We start from the raw sequence: 10,203 nt of genomic DNA, 5'->3' as shown, positions 1-10,203 counted from the left end.
CCAACGGCAAACAGTGAATGACGGACAATTCGCCGTCTGATATTCGCAGTGGTTTTTCAATGTGATTCGCGGTGGTTTTTCAATGGGTTTTTCAATGTGATTTGCCGTGAGTTTATTCAATGATCAGATTGCGAATTGCTTTCTAAGTGATTTTCGCTGTGTGTCACCGTGTAGCAAATCGCCATCTTCTTATGGTGAACTGGAATGTGAACTTTTAAAATAAAGGTTTTGTTTTTAAAATTTGGTGTAAAAAAAATCTGGAAATGTATTATGTGAAGGGGCATGCTATTTTTATTCATGTGCTTACAGCTCATGCATATATATTTAATTGTTAATTATTGTTTATACATAACAGCCAGCAGGGGGCCGGGGGCCGAGAGCCGCCCTACCTACGTCCCCTGCCAGCTCTCCGGGGGGGGGGGGGGGGGGCGAGCTGCTGCTACCTGTGTCCCCGGGAGCCCTCCTCCCCCACAGTGTCCGGCTCAGGCAGGGAGGCTTCCATCTCCCTGCCTGCCGCTGTCCCCCAGCTCCCTGCGGCGTTCGTGGTTGCCCACTCTCCTTGGAATATATGGGAAACTCACACATTTCGTAGAAGGACTCCAGAGAAAGTAAATCAGCCTCCTGTATCAATGAGCCCTCCGGGAATTCATAAGCGAGATTCTAGTGAAATTTGCTATGTTGGCTCCACCCCCAATGCCCCAAACACCTTTATACCTCCCATCTGGATATCCCCCTCTGGCAAATCTGGGAAACTCAGACAAAAAGTAGGGATTCTGAGTCTCCAAATTCTTGAGGCCTCATATGACGCCTGAGTTGTAATGGAGCGGGATAGGGTCGGACTTAAAATGATCTTCTGGAAGTCACCTATTAATAACTCTCTCTCTCTCTATATATATATATATATATATATATATATATATATACCTAGTAGTATGATATGTAATTGCAGCACATCAATACCCATTAGTTTTTAATTAGTATTCATTGTTTATAGTGTTTCCTTGGTGATGGTCATGGCAGTAGTTGCATCACTTGGCGCGTCTGACGCCGTACCTGATGACATCACTGTTTGGCGCGTCTGTTCCCGCTGCATGGGGCCTCATGCGTCCTTTGAAATGCACTTGGGGTATAAAGGTATGTAATGTTGTTTCTTTGTGTATTCTGATGGAAAAAAAAAACAGATTGGGGTATTGAAACATTGCTTCTATTTATAATTTTTGGGGGTAAACTATTTAAAAAAATATCATACACCATTTACAATCCAAACTGCATTGGGCCAATAAATCATGTGAAAAGAGTCATACAGTATCATACGTTATGTGAATGATAATCGCCTAATGAATAATCTAAGGCAACATCCTAGTATGTGTAGAGGAGAAGTGGGAATAAGGGTAGTGGTCCAGAATTGTCAGGCCCTCTCCAAGGCTGCACACCCTAAACGCCCAGTAGTTCTGCCCCTGGGTCGACAGTATTGTTACAAGGTTATTAGATTGTAAGAACATCGCCTGGCTCTGAGTCTACAAAGGCAGGTGAATGTGACACGACTAATACAATGCTGAGAAAGTTCAATGAAAGGAAGTTCTCAGAATTTGGCAATACATGTTCTTTCCCCAGGCAAGGTGACATATGAGAGGGATTTGTTATACAGCCAGGTAATTATTTTACACAGGCATGGTAATCATGCAGGATATATAGACACATAAGTGAAGGCATAACATTAAAAATCTATAATAAAGTATAAATAAAACAATAAGACTAAAGGAGCAGAATCTTTACTACCAAACTACTGGCACAGAAGTAAATGCCTAAAATTGCCCACATGTTAAGGTGCATACACACATGTACAATTTTTTTGACCAACTTTTTTAACCAATTTAGTTCATTTCGACCGTTCTGAACGAAATTGGGCAAAATAACTTTCAGTGCGTTTGCGATGAATGATGATGCGCATACCCGCCAGTTGTTCATCGAGGTTGTTCGTCAACTGTAATTAGTAATACGAATTGATTTGAAGTGGTCAGGCATGTAAAAGAATAACAATGTAATAATAAAATATTAGTATATAAAAAAAACATATATTTAAATAAAAGAAACAACATTCAGATCAATAGTCACCCTTTGTTTTCCAAAATGCCAGATTAGTGGGAGCTTCCAGAGTAAGTTGTGTGTGGATCCATGCGTAGGTGCATTTCAAGTGACTTCAGATCCTCTTTACACCCTCTGCCAGATGAATTCAGCTCTTCCAATACTGTGGGTCCTGCTAAGGTCTGCTAAGGAGCCTTATTTCATTCTTTGCTTGGGACTTTTACTTAATAAGCAAACTGGTCCACTCACCATATCCCGAGGCACAAGACTATTCTGGATGTACGCCACCTACTTAAAGGCCCGATAATCCCTGTGGTGAAAGATTTACCAATACCTGAGCCCTTGTACCCAATAATCGGATTACAAATTGTACATATCAATTATATCCATAGATCCACACACAACTTACTCTGGAAGCTCTCACTAATCTGACATTTTGGAAAACAAAGGGTGACTATTGATCTGAATGTTGTTTCTTTTATTTAAATATGTTTTTTAATATACTTATATTTTATTATTAAATTGTTATTCTTTTACATGCCTGACCACTTCAAATCAATTTGTATTACTAATTATACTGAATCCTAGCGCGATCAACCACCCTTTCTTTTGTTGCTTACTGTATTGGAATTGACTCCTCCCTTTTTTAGATTGCTGCTTTTAGCCAAGCACACTCACACTTAAGCGCCTTTAGTGGATATAGTTTCTATATCTCCCTTTTTGTGTTCGTCAACTCTACATGCAGCTCAATTTGGATATCTTTCAAAAAGAGCCTATAAACTGTAGCTAGATCTTTTATCTGTCCTCAATATCTTTCGTCAACATCTTTCGTCCAGGACACTGGGTTCAAGGGAAATAACTTTCAACGATATTGCCAAAAACCTCCTTGAACTGCAGGTTCTGCAACCCTCTTCCCAAAGATGAAAGAGCACCTTAAGGGTCAACACCTCAGCTCTGATGATGAGGTGAAAGCTGCCAGTCAGTCCTGGTGTTGACAACAACCACCAGCTTTCTTCTCCGACGGGTTTGTCAAGCATTGGTGCACATGCATGGAAAGGGATGGAGTGTATAACCCATACATTAAAAGCCCCAGTGTTTCAGTGTATAGAAAAGTACAAAAATTGCATACATTTGTAAACTAGATGCTGGCTTTCTGTCAATCAACTTGTGTATGGCCAGCTCTCAAAAAGTTGCAGGATTTTATTGCAGGATGACCTCGTGCATGTGCTCTATGCTTCGTAGGCGTGCACAGTCTATCGATAATCAGCCAGCCAGTGAATCTGCAGCCGTGCGATCAGGTCTGAATAATCCCCATAGTCCCTGGACTTAAGGTCCATACACAATGGGCGACTTTCAGGTGAAAGCTGCTCAGTTTTCTCGTTTGAGCGGCTTTCAGCATGAAAGCTGGCCAGTGTGTATGGTGAGCCGTTCATCTGCTGGTATTACCAGCAGATGAGAGGCTTTGAGGACGACTTTGCATAGCGCTGCTGAAAACTGATGCCTCCATATACAGTAACTCATATGACTACATTAAACACAGCTCCACATGCCCACTGCATACTCCTGTACATCTTCACTCTATTCTCCAAGAGTGAGATCAGCCGTTACCATACATCTCATAAAAAGGAAACTTACCAGGGCATCCCAGTATGCTAGACATCACGTGTGAGTGTGCCTGTTAGTGAAGGTTATATGACAGGACACAGCAGGAGAGTTCAAGGTCTCATTCTTCCCCTGCCTCTGAGATAATTCTCACAGCTGGGATAATGACATGTACACATGTTATCATGCGGGTAGGTGTATGCGCGAATGCTGAAAGGATTTTCAATGCAATTGTTCATCTCCTTTCATCATTTCATATTACCACCCCAAAGACTAATACATGTTAAATAAGAAGAAATAATTCACTAATGTCCCTCCGGCAGGGCCAGTCTAAGGCCACAAAGATCTGAAATGAGAACAATCCAATATGACAACTTCCCACTTGTGTCAGATGCCATTATGATCAATGTGAGCTGCCGCTTTTTAAGATTGTTAAAGTCTGTGGGAGTAGTCAGGGCTGGCTTAGTACCCCAGGGCCCCCCTCTATCTAGGGCCCCCCTGTGGCTGGCATGGATTTGAAAAAAAAATTATACATATATATATATATATATATTTATTTTTTATTTAAGCTAGTTTTGTGCATGGGAGTGGGGTAGTACTGCAGCTTCTCCTACTGTATCTGCCGATGTGATTTGCCCCCTAGTTTATTTGAACTAGTCAGTGACATTATACATACGTATGATCTATATGCAAGGCTTTGCTGCTAATATTATCACTTGCTTTTATCTAATTGTTTAGTGACTCTATGGACTGTAAGGTTATACTGCCTTTACTCTGTGTTTTGACAGTGTAATATTCTCCTGTGCAGTTTGTGGCCAGTAATGAGAAGAGGGAGAGGGCCCCCTTATCAAAAGTGACCGGGTCCCCTGAAGGCTAAATCCGGTCTTGGGAGTAGTAGGAGGGTCTATAGTGGTAACTTGTACCCATGGTAATCCCAAACAATTACAAAGTCAGTGCTGAAATTTAGGCTGAGAGGAAAATGTAAGTTACAGTTATAGCAGGAGGGCTGCCGAAATTGCTGGAAAAATGGTGTGGCAGCCATTTTTCCTGTGATCTGTGCATGCATAGTGTACTCTGAGCCAGTGGCGGAACTCCCGGAGGCAATGGAGTCAGCTGCCGCCGGGCTCCAGCCTTAAAGGGGGGCACCTGGCTCCATTGTCTCCCGAGTCCCGCCGGTCCAGTTTCCTTCTCCTGCAAGTCCCACGGAACTGCCGGGCTGCGCCTTTACTGAAAGCAGCGGCGGTGGAGCACTTAATGAACCAGCGGCGCCCGGCAGAGTGCTTATTTTTCTGCAGCGGCAGCCCACTCCTCCCCGTCACCCAGCCCGCTCCTCCCCATCACCCAGCCCGATCCTCCCCGTCACCCAGCCCGATCCTCGCTGTCACCTAGCCCGCTCCTCCCCGTCACCCAGCCCGATCCTCGCTGTCACCTAGCCCGCTCCTCACCGTCACCCAGCCCGCTCCTCGCCGTCACCCACCTTACATCCCCCGGCATGAGCAAGTTCCACTTCCTTAGGAGTCGGAAGCCGGGCAGAAGACACTGCGGCAGAAGCTGCCTGTGTCGAGAACGAGGCGCGATCTAAGCAGGAGGCTAAAGGCAGAGCTGTAAGTACAGTGACTGTCACCTGCCACCATGGCAAGAATAGCACCTTGCCATTTTGAAATTACTATAGGGGGTTGACACTTTGGGGACAGAAACACAGTCACATGGCTCTAACTAATGTATACATAAATATATACTGTGTATTCCAAATGTATACCACCATAGTGGACAACAGAAATGGCATCACAGGGATTTTTTGAATCAATAATAATGTTTTTTCTACAATGTTTTGGGGAGCACCGTCCGCATCATCAGGAAAACACATGTTGTTCCCCAAAACATTGAAGTAAAAACATTATTGATGTAAAATTTGTGTTGCTGTTTTTGTTGTGCGCTATGGCGGTATACACTTGGAATATTATGCCCTATTGAAATGTGCACACAGGTGGAAATTTCTATGCTGTGTGTAATGTAACGACCTACCATATGTTTGTATACACTGTGGGGGTTATTCTGGTCTGTTCTCATGGACCATACATTTGCATGGGGACTAATGTTTGGTGTATGCGCATGCGCAGTCGCATTTCTGCGCATGTGCATATGCCGGGTGCGGCCATGGTGAACAGACTGTTCGTTGGTTGCGCACACCAACATTGTGGGCGGGGGTCGGCGGCAGATAGGCGCGCCCATGGGAACGCCAGTATTTCATGGGCGTTCCCATGAAAACGCTAGCCATTCCAATAGATATCACCCGGTGACGTGGGCACTGGGGGCAGGCAGCTGACATCACCGTACGTCAGCTGGCCACCCACTTCCTTCCAAATGTCCACGCACATCTAAGGTTATTTCAGAGTAACCTTAGATGTGCGTGTGCCTTCCACATCATTCGATGGTCGTCGACCATCGAATGATGTGGGTGTTCCCCCACATCCGTTTGTGCCCGGCGAGCGCTGCCATTGTGACTAACCTTTTGTAAGGGGCATTACTGTTTGGCATAATATGTAAGGGGCACTTCTGTTTGGCATAAAATGTAATGGAATTACTGTGTGGCACAATGTGTAATGGGCATTACTGTTTGGCAAAATGTGTAAGTGACATTCCTTTGTGGCACAATGTGTAAGGGGCATTATTTTTTGGCATATTGTGTAAGGGGCTTTACGGCATGGGGAGGGGGGCACCAACATTTATCTTGCCTCCGGGCAACTGGGATGAACTTACGCCACTGCTCTGAGCGCTCTAGTGCTCAGACTCCACAAGACTGCACTGCTGCCGGCAGCAGCAGCAATGCGAAAGGCTTCAGAGAAATGGTCGCTGCACAGGGTCTGAGTGCCTTATTGCACTGCTCCTGGTAGAGATGAGGGGGCCCTGACACAAGAGGCTGAACACGGGCCTCCTTCTCTATTAAAACACCCCTGGGTAGCATGATGGCACAACGGTTAGCTCTTCTGTCTCACAGCACTTCTAATGCTATCAATGTGGAGTTTTTATGTTCTTACCATGTTTATGTGCAATTGCCCAGGGAGCTCGGATTTACGCCCACAATCCCAAAAACGTACCGGTAGTTTAATTAGCTCATTAAAAAAATTAACCCATGTTAATTACACATATATTTGTTATGCTAATATCACAATGTGCAATAAAATTAATTATCTTTCAGAAAGGAGTTACTTATTGAGATTACACTAGGAACTTTTCATAAAAAGGTAATTACAATTAAGCTTAATTACACTATTGTGTTGCGTAGAGTTCGGTTGTGGTTGTGTTGCCTAGCTAGTGATTATGATAATCTTCAACCAACCAAAAAGTGGTTTCGTAAACATGGCTACACTAGTGTAGAACTCAGTTGGTAAAAGGACAATTCACAAGAATGCACTAATGGCTAGGTTCAACAGATTAACAGATTGTTGAGGGGGGAAGGTGAGGGCCAAAAGGTCAAAAATAGAAGTTACTGGTAAGCCCTGAAAAACAAATACTAGGCTGTAAACTCAAGACAAAGATCTAGGCAAGGACCTATAAGGGAGATTATTCTCAAACTCTAGTTGTGCCATGTATTGCACCTGGAAGTTAGCGGGAGGTAGGAATGAGGTATGCTACAGCTCCACATGGACTCAAATGGAATGCACCATGGTAAATGTACAGACATCATTTATTTGGAATTGGAGGAATATGGAAGATTATGCAATGAGCAAGAAACAGGAAGGGTGGGCACAAAACATAACAAACAAAACATAATAAAGGAAATAGAGCAAGAAATAAGCAGTGTTTAAAATTAAAAATGGAAGTGAAAACTGATAAAAATATAGACGTGAAACCTTTCAAATAAGATCTGTGAATTAGAATCATAACGGTCATAGGAGATATATGGGCACAGTGGAGACCCAGCTCCAACAAGTAAATATGGAAGGGTACTTGTTTGTCTACAAATAAAATGTTGAATGATCCCCAATATCATGTGTAAAAATTATGTTGAGCCCCAATGGGTTGATGTAAAAGAAGAAGATAAAACAACAATCAAGGGGATTTATTATTACAGGTTGAGTATCCAAAATGTTCGGGGCCAGAAAAATTAATATTCCATATTTCGGGATATTTTTATATTGATGTATCTTGAGGATACCTGGTTGAGAAAGCCGCCCAGTGTGCGGCGAAACGCGTTCCAATTGGACATCTGGATACCTGCCTCCGTAACCTGTCCATCTACTGCTCACAGAGCCAGAATATTGCCTCCACCAGCCGCACACCTCCGCCCATTACAGACGCTGTGGCAGAGCGTCGTGTGGGTAAAACATCAGAGGAAAGCTGCGGCGAGGAGACGGCATTTGCCAGGGACTACAGCCGGCTGTACGCATCACATCCTTTCAAGTCAGCCGAGAGGTACGGAGAAAGCAGACGCTGAGGCGCAGATCCATCTGCACACCACCCTGACCCCTGTCTACACTACAGAGTGGTAAGAACTGCCTACGGTAACAGGACGGACACTGTTGCTCATACCCTTGTAACAGAAGTCCTGTTCCCGATCAGTGACTGATACAATTCATTTAAAAAGCAAGGCGCCATTGCTGCAGTTAAGGAAGTGTGCACACTAGCCATTCCATCCTTGTGCATATATCCAGTGGTTATTATCAGTGTCCCATTGACACTTTGGGGGAAATTTACTAAAGGAAATTTGTAAAAAATAGGTGTATTTGTATCCAGAAATACACATTTACTATCCCGAAAATACGGCAATTCGTATTCGTATTGATGTGCTATCAATACGAATAGCCGTATTTTCGGGATAGTAAATGTCAAAAATAAGTGTATTTCTGGATACAAATACACCTATTTTTTTTACAAATTTCCTTTAGTAAATTTCCCCCTTTGTGTTTTCAGATAAATTAATTGTGTGTAATGTTGTGCTGTCTGTTTGATTTTAATAAATTGTAAACTTTTCTTGTTTACTCAAGCGCCCCACGTTTTTTTCTGTTTGTTTCTGTGTTTTTAGAGGCTGGCAATCCTCTTACACCAGGGATGGGGAACCTTTGGCTCTCCAGATGTTATTGAACTACACATCCCAGCATGCCCTGCAACAGTTTTAGTATGGCCAAATAGCAAAACTGTAGCAGGGCATGCTGGGATGTGTAGTTCAACAACAGCTGGAGGGCCGAAGGTTCCCCATCCCTGTCTTACACGGTGGCTGCAGGGTGACAAGATACACTACTTTAGTCTCTAGCGCCACAGACTACCTTTGGTATTCTATGTATCTTGAGGTATCTTGCATTTATGATGTATAAACACATGAAGCACATGAAATGCACACAAATATATTTTATTGCATGAAACAAGGTTAAAAACATGACACAAAGGCCCTTATTCTGATCGGTGCGGATATATCCGCGTGCGTTCGGCCCGCCGATGTTTTGTGTCTGCGCATGTGCAGAGGCGTCTCTGCGCATGTGCGAGCGGGGCGTACGGCCAAATCCCGCATGATATGTGTACACTACGAACAGGGGGTGGAGAGGGGCGTGAAGGGCTATTTGGGCTCATTACCATATGCATACGCCCCGCGTTTCATGGGCGTTCCCATGCAAACGCTGGGCGTACGTATGGTAATGCGGCCGTGACGCACGTGTAGGGGGCGGACATATGACATCGCCGGATGTCAGCTGCCCGCCCAGATCCCTGCTTTTGCACAGAGAAAAGTCTGTGTGGTCTGAGGTTGCGGGAGCTGGTGGAGCACTCGGTCCTGCATTCGATGGTCTGCGACCATCGAATGATGGAGGAGGTTCCCTTAGATGGAGGAGGCGTATTCCGTGTAAAATACACGTGAGGTCCGTTCGGCCAGCTTCTTACCGCGTACGGACGGAGTTGGCGATCCGTATGGAAGGCGGGGTTTCGCACGCACGGTCCTGGCCGCATAATCGGATCCGGCCGCACCGACCAGAATAAGGCCCAAAGTTTGTGTACAATCTCAGATACTGAATTCAAATGCCATGCAATCATTTTCTTGCACATATTTAGTGCCAGTTATATGTTATTTCCCCAGTAGTGCCAGTTACAGATGTAGCCAGTAGGTTTTAAGCAAAAAATAAAAAATAAAAGTACATTTTGGAGACTGGTTTTCAGAATAATTTGCATAATGGATATTTGGATAAGGGATACTAAACCTGTATTATAAAACAGTTTTCGGTAACTCAGCAAATACACATATTGTAGGGTTCCCATCGAGCTGCAATTTAATGAACTCTCTATATCGTACATTTTGCTTAGTCCTGGAAAATATACTAGATTTCTATCAATAGTAAAAGGAAACTATCTTTGTCAAATTTTAGGAGGACCAAACATTTTTGGACAAGGTATAATCTAATAGACATATTGGTAATGGAACATTAGTGATCTTAACATGATAACAAAACATTGGTAAGTAGGTTACCACCTTTGTGTTGAGCGATTCCAGGACAGTGACCCACCCCTTGACACACCCACAGCCCACCC

General features: G+C 43.8%; 1 long non-coding RNA gene across 1 annotated transcript in view; it reads right to left on the bottom strand.

The window, feature by feature from the left end:
• Positions 1-1,001: 1,001 nt before the first annotated feature.
• LOC146045247 (uncharacterized) overlaps positions 1,002-10,203 on the bottom strand; it is a 41,555-nt gene continuing 32,353 nt past the window's right edge. The window contains exon 3 of the long non-coding RNA XR_014465393.1: positions 1,002-1,161. This is a non-coding gene — a long non-coding RNA (uncharacterized LOC146045247). The remainder of the gene's footprint in view (positions 1,162-10,203) is intronic.

The sequence above is a fragment of the Crinia signifera genome, chromosome 11 (genome assembly GCF_055691185.1).
Source record: "Crinia signifera chromosome 11, ASM5569118v1, whole genome shotgun sequence".
NCBI classification, from domain to species: domain Eukaryota; kingdom Metazoa; phylum Chordata; class Amphibia; order Anura; family Myobatrachidae; genus Crinia; species Crinia signifera.
Note: the sequence above shows the minus strand (reverse complement) of the source record. Positions and strands in the feature narration are given on the sequence as shown.